This window comes from Hoplias malabaricus, chromosome 11 (assembly GCF_029633855.1).
Source record: "Hoplias malabaricus isolate fHopMal1 chromosome 11, fHopMal1.hap1, whole genome shotgun sequence".
NCBI classification, from domain to species: Eukaryota; Metazoa; Chordata; class Actinopteri; order Characiformes; family Erythrinidae; genus Hoplias; species Hoplias malabaricus.
The window spans coordinates 11,591,126-11,604,595 of NC_089810.1; the positions used below are offsets into that span (position 1 = coordinate 11,591,126).

General features: G+C 40.8%; 1 protein-coding gene across 1 annotated transcript in view; it reads left to right on the forward strand.

Annotated features, from left to right (window-relative positions):
* Positions 1 to 13,470, forward strand: part of insyn1 (inhibitory synaptic factor 1) — a 71,436-nt gene that overhangs the window by 3,221 nt on the left and 54,745 nt on the right. The window lies entirely within an intron of this gene.

The window sequence follows — 13,470 nt, forward strand, 5'->3', positions numbered from 1 at the left end:
GATACCAGAGTAAACCCTGGAACAGACTTTGAGCATGCCCTGTCTACAACATTTCGAAATGAATAAGGACTTACAGAAGGGCTACATCAGTCTGCCGTTTAATGGATTTGGCTCATCGTGGTGTGGTGTTTAGATGTGTCACAATTAGTATTGCCGTACATACATGGAAAATAAAAAAAGTAAAAGTAAAAACCTCTCTCCGGATTTCCACTTCAGCTGCCTGGCTGCTCCAGTCGTCTCAAAGGTGTCATAGCAGTTGAAACTCAATTCTGGGAAGGGTTTTTACTTTCAAAACCTGAACTGGCCACCTTTGGTAACACAATTCCTTGATCATATGACAATATGTCTGCTGAAATACATAATGAGTAAAAGTAGTTTCGGTCTTCTGGTGCTTCAGAAAGGCTGTCTCACTCAGCACGGTGCCAGCTAACGACATGAGTTAACCTTCGCCTGCCTCCACGTGTGCTGAGCTGACAAATAATAGAAGGTTGAAAAGAAGCAGTGGCTGGATTCACCTGCCTTGGAGGAAGCTTTCCCCACCCAACCTTGGTAGTACTCAGTAATCACTGGAGGCCTACTTTTTGAAAAGATGGAGTTGAGTGTCAATACAAATGGAAAACAATTTGAGTAAAGCATTTACATTTTTAAAATGCAGCAGAGAATAATATTAATTTACTTAAGATTGAGAAGTATCTGTTGTCAGCCGGGAGCTACTAAACATCAACTGCTAAGTAGTAGGATAGCTATCAACCAATTAGGCCACTGCAAATATATTAAGCACTTAAGGATTGTATTTCAGAAGCTGAATACTACTGAATCTTACAGTTTATCACATGACAAGTTGGCCTAGTTGTAATTGGGAGACCGAGTACTGCCATTAAAACCAACCGGTGAACACCCTGTTCCTTTTTAATGGCATACATTCTCTAAGACCTAAGACTGATTGTCAGTGGGGGGGGATGGTGCCGATGGGGTGTGAAGGAAGGTGTAAGCTGATGGGGTAGGGAGAAGCCAGCACTTAATGTAATGGTAAGATACATTTGCTATTGACTACATGTCATGATCAGAGCATGGGAATTCGGTTAAATGTACACATGACAGGTGGCAAATGGAGGTTATTTTTTTTTTATCAGAGAGAGAGGGAGGGAGCACTGAGGTGTGCCAGGTAAGAGTCAGGATCTAGCACTGCAATAGTTATGTAAGCACTTTGTTATCAGCTGGATTTCTACTGTATTCTACCAACTGCCATGGTAACAAGATCAAAAGATTCTATTGTGTGAGTGTGTGCACAGGAGCGAGCTGACGGAAGGAGGAAAAAAGACAAATGCTTCGTGTGTCTATGTCAATGTCATCTTTGAGCTGAAAAGATGAGTGCGTGCCTGTGTGTGTGTGTGTGTGTGTGTGTGACACAAAGCAAGAAATAGATGTGACTGTGTTTATTTAAAGATGTAATGGAGGCGTTAGAATAATATTTATGAAAAAGGTTTTTATTTCATGCCTCAGATAAGGCATCATGTAGATCTCAGTAGGGGTGTATGTGTGAGTTGAAAAGCAAAATATAAAAAACCTTTAAGTGGGTGAACTGTACTTGAAACAGTCTTGTGGAACACTCAGAGACCAACTTTCATTTCATTAATTTACAGTGAAAACACGTAAATTACAAGTCACCCTTTTTATAGCAAGCAGTTATATCTATGATGGTTGGAAAGCTGTGTGTGTGTGTGTGTGTGGAATAACAAAACATGAGCGTGTCAGAATAAAAATCTGCTTGTCCCCTACTTCGTCCTGTCCTTCGCTGAGAGGTGAAGTAAAGCTTAATAAAAAGAAAGCAAGGGGGTGGGGTGGGGGGGAGTCACACTCACATGGCTAGCGAGAGTCACACCATTGAGAGAAATAGAGAGAGAGAGAGAGAGAGAGAGAGAGAGAGAGAGTAGTGGAAGAGGATATTCTCTGGAGAGAAAAGCTTAATTAGAGCAACTCCCTCTCTCTCATTCCCCCCATATTTTCTCCCTCTAAAATTCTCAGGCCATCAGGCCTTTCATGCCCCCTCTCCTTTTTTTTCTCAACTCCCTTTTTCATCTCACATCAACTGGCTTTCTTTAGTCCTCCACTTTCTATTCAGCAATGACACAAGTCAATTGCTCTCTCAGTGCTCTACCCACAAATGCTTTCTTTAATAATAACTGTTGCCAGGTTGAACAAGATTTACAGACCAATGGTATGTCCTACTCAACCTAAAGAGGTTGTAGCATAGTGTACAGTTTAAAGATGTAGATTTTCCAACATTATAAATGTGCTCACAGATACTTCATTGTTGTTTTCTACAACAATAATTGTTGAAACAACCTTAAGAAGGATACAGGATTTGTCTACGCATTCTAAAGTGCTGTGTGCCATATATGTGCTTTGAAAATATTTGAAATATCAGTTCATTATTTATAAAAAAGTGTTGCCTACTATTCTATTAAAGATCTGAAACCTGACACAGACCTGCATCCCAGTGAACCATGACTCAAGTAAGACTCTGTGAGGAAACTGTGAACTTCTTTTGTTGGAAATGATGACAGATTTGGTGTCATGCAAATATTTACATAATTACATCAGATAAAATAGCTGTGTCCACTGTTTGGCATGCACACATGTTTTGACATAGTGGCTGTCAGATCAAATACCCAGAAAACGTGTATTTCCCTTAACATCGTATGAAAATGTCAGAATGAAGGAAGAAACTGAAATAGCACAAATTTAACATCCTTTGAAATTTGTATTTTAACAGATGCTTTTTTAGAAGAGGCATTTTCCCTTACTGACTGACTCCTATTTCACATGGTGGCGCTACTACACATCTGTCATTAGTTCAGCCATATTTCACATAGCAATTTTGCACCAACGAGGGAATGGTTTCAGTTCATGAACTAAATTTGGAACCGTTTCCACCGACATAAACTGGTTTGTGAAACCAAAAAAAATTGTTCCCAGCTGGAACCAAAGTACAGTAGGTTCTTCAGCGCGAACCGTGGATTCGTCCGTGGGTGTGTCGAAGTTCAGCTTAGAGCACAGTGTTATTCCCCAGTGGAGCAGGACAGGGTCATTTGCAACATTTCATATAAATAAATAATAGGAAACAAAACAGGAACACGCTCTGTGTGTGTGTGTTTCTGGGGTTGTGTTTGGCTCTGCGTTAGTTACAGTACTCCGCTGTTCACAAGCTCAGCAGGACGGCTCAGTACTCAGCAACATCTACACACATAAAACACATAAATGTGTTAACTTGTACTACAAATATTGTCTTAATAGTATCTATAACTGAAAACATTATTAGTAAGAATCTTGGGTTTGAAACACTCCAGACCCTGTGGGACTGTCAAGCTTCTCTATCCCATTTTATCACACTGACCCCTGTTAAAATTCCAGCTCTACTCCCATCACAATGCTCACCTGAGTGTGTTTGAGTGTGTGTGTGAGAGAGAGAAAGACAGAGAGAGAGAGAGAGAAGAGGCCTCACCACAGAATTTGTGGTTCTCTCCAGGCGCTAACATGATTGATGATCATGGGAGGAGAGTGGAGAAAATAATGCTAGCTCCAGCTATTTATAAATATCAGCACTAACCATAACCCTGCAAACTCTGCCTTCGCCCACACCGCATGTTCATGCTGCTTTAAATAGACTCAGAGCTGTACAGGAGTGTGTTCAATTGTGCTAAGACACAAAACAGGCAATGTTTGACAAATGCTGACTATTGTCGCAGTAATGACAATGTTGTCTTTTTTGCTTGGGCCGTGGGCTGCTAGTTGAGAGTGCGATAGCATGTACAGATTGCTAATGTTCCATAAAATGTTTTATCTGTTTTCATATAAGATGAGGAGGATGATGTATGGCACGTGTCAGATAAATCAGTGATGAATTATTGCGCACTTACATAAGCTCCATATCAGTGGAGATGGTATTACTCGTGGATATGTGCCTCATGGTTTTTGTTGTTTGCGTGTGTGTATGTGTATGTGTGTTTGCACTTGTGTATCCTTGTGTATTATGTGGAGGAAGACTACTCCAACATACTGTTCAACAAACCTCACTTGGGATTCCAAGTCCATATATTTTTGGTCGTGGATGACTTGTTTAGGCCCCAGGCAACTCTGACCTTTTCTGGGTGCGGCCAAACTTGGATAGCAGAAGCTCATCTAAAATCAGTCGCTGAGCATGGAGGAAAATGACTGGCCAGAGCAGCAAGGTTGGCTGTTTGTTGACCTAGATTTCCCCTCAGACATGAAATAGGTAAAAATAAGCCTGTTAGTACAGTGTGGATGTGCATGTGTGGAGCAGGGAAAAGTGAGCGGAGAAGCCTTATGCAACTCTGCCAGTAACTTACATAAAATCACACAAACAGTTGTGAATTAGTCATCGGCCTTGTCATTCTGGGAGCCTATGCAATCTCAGACACAGCAGAAATCTCTCCCATCTCTACACGTTCTACTGAGAGCCACACTTGCCCAGCCTAATTTAGATAATGCCATTCGTCCTGAGCCAATTCCTAGAGACAAATATCTAAAGGTCAGCCCTGGGTCACCCATTCTTTGTCCTGTTTAAAAGCCTTGTGACAAAAACAAGTCTACTGTTTCTTTTTTTTTTCCTTAACAACTTCATCCCAGGTGGCACGGTGGTGCAGCAGGTTAGTGTCGCAGTCACACAGCTCCAGGGACCTGGAGGTATGGGTTCAAGTTTCACTCCTGGTGACTGTCTGTGAGGAGTTTGGCCTGCATGGGTTTCCTCAGGGTGCTCTGGTTTCCTCCTTCTGTCCAAAAAATTATACACTGGTAGGTGAATTGGTGACAGAAAAAGTGTCTGTAGGTGTGAGTAAATGTGTGAGTGTGTGTCAAACTGTGCAGAACTGTCACACACCTGTCTGTATAATGGAGAATCATGTAGAAGACCATCTGAGGTAAACAATGGCATCTACTCATATACAGCCTTACTGTATATGTCTGAGTTTGATAATGAAACTGAAGGAGATGACAACTCTCCATGTCTAGAATCAGAATGATACCTTTTAGAATTTATATCATGGCAATTACACCTAATATAATCATAGATAACCTGTCATTACCTTTACAGCCAGCCCTAATAACTTTCATTCATTCATTCATTATCTGTAACCCTTATCCAGTTCAGGGTCGCGGTGGGTCCAGAGCCTACCTGGAATCATTGGGCGCAAGGAGGGAACACACCCTGGAGGGGGCCCCTAATAACTTACTTTTGCTAAACATGCTTATTTTGAATATTAGCAAGCTTTGTGCTTTGACTGTAGGGGAAGAAACAAGCTTTTTAATTCAATAGCTGTAAGTAAATACCCTAATAAATAAGAAATGTTTCCTTGGAGCAGCCGTAATGACTGACATTGAGCCTAAACATGGAACTGCACCATCATTCAGCTGTATCTTTTTGACAAGATCGGTTCTGCATTGTGCCTCTTTCAAAACGCAGTATGGACCGAAATGTGCTGACCACAATTTTAAACTTGAAATGCTTAGGGACGTCAGGAAAAATAAACTTCAGCCATGACGTCTGGGTCCTTTGGAAGCTTATGTAGAGAAACATTTGTTTCCTGACAGTCACAAACAGCAAAAAGTGTTTGCGGTGACACCTTTCATTCCAGTGAGATACAAACACAAACATGACACGTCAGGGCTAACCTGGTGAATGGTGAATGGGTGGATAATATGTTCATTTCAGTGACATTAAACCAACCAACCAACCAACCAACCAAATCAGGTCACTTGCTTTTTATGCATGTTTTTGACTGTGGAGTGAGTGGGGCACTTTGAAACTTAACTAAAGTTTACAAACTTAATAAATCTGTTTTATTTCAGAAAATTGAGAGGAAGTTATGGGTCCTTTAACACAGGTTTGAAGCTTCTTTAGGTTCCAGCAATTTCAAAACCATATATTAAAACTGAGGGTGTACAGGCCTTCTACATATCAGTCTAAAGACAACAAAGGCGTGTTCAAATCTAAATCTGTTCACGAGAGGATGGAAACACTCATGTAAAACCTACACAAATATCTTACACGGGATATGTGTGGTTTCCCACAATTTTTTTGGGACGATGCAGCTTAGTCAGACATCAGCTACCACTGCAGGATATACAGGAATAGCCCATCAGTTCAGGTCTCTTTCAGCTGTAGTGGTCCAAGACAGATCTACCAGTGTATGTCTGCATTACACAAATAACTGTTGTGATTGGTACAACAAATGGGTTCCCTGAAGGTGGCCAGTAGTTTCAGTAAAATGAAATAATCAATAGATTTCATTAACAGGTAAACACCGGTGGGCCTTCCTCAGTCAAACACAACCCTCCCAAGGATCAGTCGTTATAAACAGCCGGAGCGCAACATGGAAAACTCCTCCATTGGACTTCAATCAGCCGACACAGCACTCCCTTAGGCTATTACGAAGATGCAAGACTGGTAAATTGAGTATCAAATGAAGAAACGAACACACCAAAATGGTAGAAGTGAGGGAAGATGAGTGGTTCAGAGGTGCTAAGTGGGGATGTCTTTGGAGATGCAGGCAGAGATGCAAATTAGGGACCATTTATGTGGAGAGAGGGGAAAAGAACAGCCTCTTAGACTCAGATTGGAGTGATTGGGAGTGAAAGAGGGATAGAGAAAGAGAGCAAGAGAGAGAGAAATGGATGGAGGGAGAACAGAAACATCCTGCAGATACTAAGTACTTTTACTTAGGACATCAAAAACACTGAAGTGCTCTAAATATTACACACACCTTGGAATAAAATCTATCTCATGGTTGTGGAGAATTTCCAACAGACAGGCCATCAGACTTTTTTACAGCTCCGTACTACAGCAGACAGACAGAAGCACATCACTGAGGTAGAGTTCACACCAAGGGCCTTCTGTTCCATAAACACTTCACAAGCAGTGATATGTCACAGATTTTATTCCAGCACACACACACACACACATGGCCACCCTGAACCAAATATGCATGCACGTCAAAACACAGCATGCAGGGAGACAAGAGACAGAGAAACTGCTAACAGATGGAGACAAAGAGAAGGCTCCATATATTTATAATTTTATTATATTATCATTATTATTATTATTATTATTATTATATATTGTTTTCAATCTGACACCAGATCACATTAAAGTTAAAATTGATATATTACAACCCATACATTCATTATCTGTAACCCTTATCCAGTTCAGGGTCACGGTGGGTCCAGAGCCTACCTGGAATCATTGGGCGCAAGGTGGGAATACACCCTGGAGGGGGCGCCAGTCCTTCACAGGGCAACACACACTCACACCTACGGACACTTTTGAGTCGTCAATACACCCACCAACATGTGTATTTGGACCGTGGGAGGAAACCCACGCAGACACTGGGAGAACACACCACACTCCTTACAGACAGTCACCCGGAGCGGGACTCAAACCCACAACCTGCAGGACCCTGGAGCTGTGTAACTGCGACACCTACCTGCTGCACCACCGTGCCGCCCCCACAACCCATACAACCTTTATTATAAATAAATAAATAAATAAATAATCACTGTGACAATAAATTTGTCCATGTTCAAATGCCTCTGCAATTCATCAGGTGAAAAGACTTCATTTTACAATAAATAAGCTGTCCATATGTGTAGCAGCCATACACTTTTCAGACAGTAGCGCTCTTTTACTTAACAGCCATGTTTATTTTCCTATTCCTTCCATTTGTTCCTTTCCCTTTCCTCTATTCTTCCATAAATTGCTTAACGTTCAATAAAAGAATCTGACTGCTTTTGTTATGTTTATGTTTTAGTTCACTATTTAACTTCTCTTTAACCTCTTCTCCCTTCATTTCACCTCACCTCATCTCGTCTCGTCTCGTCTCGTCTCATCCCCACACATAAAAATGACGGCTCTACAAAAGTTCTTTAGTAAAGACAATTGTTCTAAATAGAACCCTGAACCCTTAAAGAGCCCATTGCATGATTAAAGGGTTCTTTGCATCGTGAAGAGGTTCTTCAGATTGATGGAGAATGTGCTATATAGATATGGTTCTAAACAGTACCCTTTAGAAAAGGGTTCTGAATGGCCATATGGAACCATTGTTGGTGGCGCTCAGAAGCCTTGTCCTCTTCATGATGCAAAGGGCTCTTTAAGTGCTCATGGTTCTATATAGAGCTGTTCCTTTTAAAAAGAAGCCTTGTGGAACCTCTGACTTCCTCTCATCTTTGTCTCAGCTCATCTACCTTTATCTCATGTTTTTTTTTTATCCACCTATATATCTCATACAAATACAGACAAATATCTCACTGTGCTATGTTTGTCACATGTTTGCACAAGTAACTAAAATTGGGATACAATATCTATCCCTCTCCCATCATCTCTGAGCATGATGCTAGACATCACGGCTATCTGTTCCTTAATGTAACATGTGGCAGATAGTTTGTTCTCCTCCAAGTCTGTTGAGCTTACTAAGATGTGATGTTACTAAGATTATGATGTTGGCAGTTTGACAAAATGTAGTGGTACTTCACGTCACTAGCCTTCATTCTTAGAGTTTGCTGCCATTGAGTGATGGGGAGACTTGGATACTGGGTATTGAGTGGAAATGACTCGATTAAAATAAGCAATACGTGCATGGTGCCTACTGTTATGCCATGAATAATGTGCTTAGAAATGAAGGAGGCTAAGGTGAACGCCTTTGGAGTCTGATCACATAGTGCTGTGTACCCTGCTTTAACTGACTAAAAGGGTGAGAGAGAGAGAGAGACTATCAGTGAGGCTGGACCCCATCTCCTGTCTGTGCCCCATGCGAGGTGCTGAGCTTGGTGGGATTCAGCTCAGGACCCACAACAAAGCCAAAGACAGCCAACGGAAGATATAAAGAGTTTCAGGGAGCCACCCAGATTCGCAGCAAGCCACACAGAGGCATACACAGCCACCGGGAGCCCCACAAACACCACAGAGAACCACAGGGAGTCAGAGAGACACAGAACTACAGAGAGTGAAAGGGAGACCCAGAGAGACACAAAGTGTCATAGAGAGCAACAGAGAGCCACAGAACAACACACACAGCCATGGAGTGCAACAGAGAGCCACAGACAACCACAGGGAGCCACAGAGAGCCATGGAGATCCACTGGGGGCCGTAAGCCTTGAATCAAAGCTGCCACTGTCTTGCTGCGAGTGTTTACTCACTCTAATGCCCCCCAGCTACCCCAGTGCTTGACATGTGACAAGACAACATGGCAATTCACCGCCACAATTCTTACCCACCGTTAGAGGAGATCATCAGGACTGTGATTTCACTATATTACAGTTCCGTGCAAGCGTTTCAACATCCCTGGTCAGGGTTCTTTGTTAATGTTCTCAGGGATTGATTGATTGAGTGATTGATTGATTTCCTGAGCTTTAATATTGATACAGATACACCAAATATAATTAACTCTTTGTTATTGAAAGGGAACTGCTATGTTAGAGTAGCAAACCAAACAAATGAACACGAAGGGGGCGGGACCTGGAGGTTGTGGGTTCCAATCCCACTCCGGGTGACTGACAGTGAGGAGTTTGGTGTGTTCTCCAAGTGTCAACATGAGTTTCCTCCCACGGTCCAAAAACACACGTTGGTAGGTGGACTGGCGACTCAAAAGTGTTCGTGTGTGTGTGTACGTGAATGTATGTTGCCCTATGAAGGACTGGTGCCCCCTCCAAGGTGTGTTTCTGACTTGCGCCTAGTTATTCCAGGTAGGCTTCGAACTCACCGTGACCCTGAACTGGATAAGGGTTAAAGACAATGAATGACCATCAATATATACATTTTGCTCTTGCCACAATAAACCATAATGCGTGTGATTTTGTTTTTTAAACATCTCTTCAGCTTTAAATGGCATTGTTTGATGCCTTCTATTTACAATAAAGCAGTCAAACTAAACCCATAAACCTGTAAACATAACTTATCATTTAAAATTAATCAAATCCTTTCATTTAAATGAGGCAAATAAAAAAGCAACATTCTCCATATATTTTTAAAGCTTTAAAGCAACATCTGTTTTAGTGTTTTATATATATATATATATATATATATATGTTTTTACAGAGTTGTTATAGTCATCATTCCTGAATTCTAAAAGTGTCTGCAGCGGTTTAACGTAGAAGAATGTGATCTTTCCCCCTTTTTTTTTTTTTACAGAATTGTGCATTGGTCTCACAAAATGCCTAATTACCAGAACTAAAGTCACATCTCTGCTTTAACCCTGCCACATATTCCATCCTTATACGGTCCGCTCTGCAGTAACTAACAGAGCTGTCAGCAAAACTGTTTGCCTCAGCAAGGTCAAATTGGCAATATTCTGGTAAAATGGATACTGGAGGGAAAAAAAAAAAAACCTCTGGACTATTTCATTTGTATTTAGATGTGCAGTAAAAGCGGTTCAGTTTTATTGGAAGAATTGTGTCATGTCTGTGCAAATGAGACTGAAATACTGGTCCACGGAATCATGCCATTTTCGGAGCTTTGGAAGCAAATGTACATTAGTGGGAATTTCCAGTAAAATAAGAGGGAAAAACCATTAGGACAATATACTATATAAATAAAAAGTGGGGATATTATGGTTGTAATATTTAGAAACACATAAACAAGCAATCTTTCCTAACAGTTAGACCTGTTAAATACTGTAATTTTCTATTACTTTATGTATTATTGTTTTTGTATGGCTTTGTTAGCACAACACTATCCTAACATTAGTCATCCCAAAGGTAATCATCTTAGATGAGTATTAAGAACCCCCCCACACTCCCCACCCCCACCTTTCTGATCAGCCTTAATCAAAAGCCCATCTTAAGCCATAGTCTAGTCAGAGTTCACAACTGAAACCAGCAGAAACACCTCCTAATCCGCTCACTTAAGAATATGATCGTTTTCCACTGATGACACTCCCGTTAGTGATACAACCAGTAAACTTACTTCAGCTGGTTGTCACTGAGCTATTCACACACTGCCCAGACGGACAGCGACCAGTTTCAGCATCCTGAATCGTCTCGGTGGTCTGGCTGTGTCCAGGGTTCGCTGCCTGCTTTGATCCAAACGAGCACTCTGCACTGCCTCCCCTCAGCTCCCTGCTAGAGACTCAATTTGCTGGAGATTAGGGAAAGGCTTTGGCCAGGCCATGGGCCCGTTAGCGCTCATGCTCTCTGTCTCACTGTGGTTCCGCCAGGCTGGCAACAGGACGGTAGTTCAGCCCATCTCTCCAGCTGCCCTCTGGCTGCTGTATAGGTCTGGGTGTTCATGTTTCAGCCAACCAGAGGGTGCTTCCACTGCCTCATATCAATTACTCTCATACAGGCCTATTTCTCTTTGTTCTTGACCTCATTTCTGTGCTCAAATTAAATTCTAAAATTAATGAGCGCTACCTCAGGAATGGGCGCATCAACCCAAGCTAAACTAATGAAGGTTCACAGTGTATACATCTGGTTCAAAGATAAAGGAAACAACTGTGTGCAAGCATTTCAGAACACACATGCTACAAACAGGAATTAAATTGTAGTAATCTATCTCTGAAGTTTTTATACAATTGTTTTCAGTGACTGTTAGTATTGGGCGGTTATATCCAGGCATACGAGAACATTTAAGTGGAAATTGAATAAAAACAAAATATCCATAAATATAAATTTCAGCATTTATGATTCTATCACTAACAGCATCTTAACTGGTTTACTGCAATAGTCCATAGACTCCCATTTCTTTAAGTAGGGTGATTGGTGATTTGACAAGAATAGGACAATGTCTTGAAGATGATGATGGTGTCTTTGCTGTCATTAGAAACAGAAATACAGTCAAGGGAAAAAAAGCAGAATCAGTTGTAAACATATGTTCCTCCCTGTTGATCTAAGGCTTAATTTTGGGGTTGATTTCACCTCAGCAAAACTCCATGTCTCAGGTCACAATGACCAGTAGCAAGTATTATAGAACGATATAAAGGTTCCCCAATACTGGGCTGTGGACAAGTGAACTGGAGTAATGAAGCTACATCAAATACATTTGGGATGAGTTGGGGTGACATTTGTTTTCCAGAATTAATCTTTCAGCATCAGTATCAAACTCCACTAATGCTTCTGAGGCTATAATCAAGTCCTCACAGCAGTGACTTCCAGCTTTTGGATATGTATATTTTTTTTCTTATTAAACAAGTAACTGCAGCCAATTTGCCTTTTTTTTTATCTCAAATTTAAACTGATCCAAAAACTGCAGAACTCACATTTGCCAGGCCTTGTAGCAATTGTTTGAAGGCTGACCTAATTGCTTCAAAAGAACTGTGCTCAGTGCCCAGTGGCAATGCCCATATGCACAAATGGCTTAAATGGCAGGGGTGCCAGACTGAAGTCACAGAGCTGAACAAGCTGGAAGCTCATAGGACTGCTGGACAAAGCTGCAGGAAATCAGCACTCATACAAAATTCACCCACACTACAGGCTTTCTTCTCTTGATATCAGTGTATCAGATATGAGATATGTGATTCAGAGTTCCACCATATGTCCCTTCCAATCACATCTATTCCAGTCTAGATGCTACCAAGCTGAGTGCTGGTGGTGGGTGAAGGCTAGCACATGCTTAGTCTGAGAAATGAAGCCAGAAATCTCTCCCTTTTAAAATGTCGTTAATGCAAATTTATTGGATAGTTCAAGATATTTGGAGGAGAGCATTAACTAATCTTGGTTAACAGATGCCTGCATTGGCTGGGACTGTACAGAGTGATGGGTTGTGAGGGAGGGCTTTACTACACATCCAGAGAGAATAATTATATTTAAGCCCCCACAAGCCTGCCATATTAACATATGACAATCCAAACCTTTAGCTGTTTTAACCATGAGCAGTGCTTCTAAACATGAATAAATTAATAAATAAATAGACTGTCTATTAAAACCTGAAACTGCATACACATGAACAAGTCTCAATTACTAATTACTTTATTTATATAGAAGTAATTTTATTTTTAAATATTCACAAAGAATAAAGGTGCAAAATGATTTTAACCACACATTGCTTTAAATAGTGGCCATATATAATCTTACCTATTTAACGACTTTAGGGGTTCCATACAGAGTAAAATCCCATTTTACTCTATATGGGATAATATAAATTAAAACAAAATGCAAGCATGTAGTCAATGGAGTAATATAAATATATTATTAATTGAAAACAAAATAAAGACAACATTTATCAAGCTGAAAATTTTGAAAATTTGAAAGGTATATGTCCATTTTGATTTTGTTTACCACTGTGCTGCATCACCTCTGTAAGCATTTGGGAACTGAGGAGACAAGTTGTTGTAATTTTTGTTTGTTATAGAACTTCAACTGCTCAACAGCTTAGGGACTTTAGTTATTCTTAGTTTATAATACTGTTAGATAAAGGCCATGTTCATGATTTGCTGCTCTCCACTTTGCATGCCCAAAACCGTC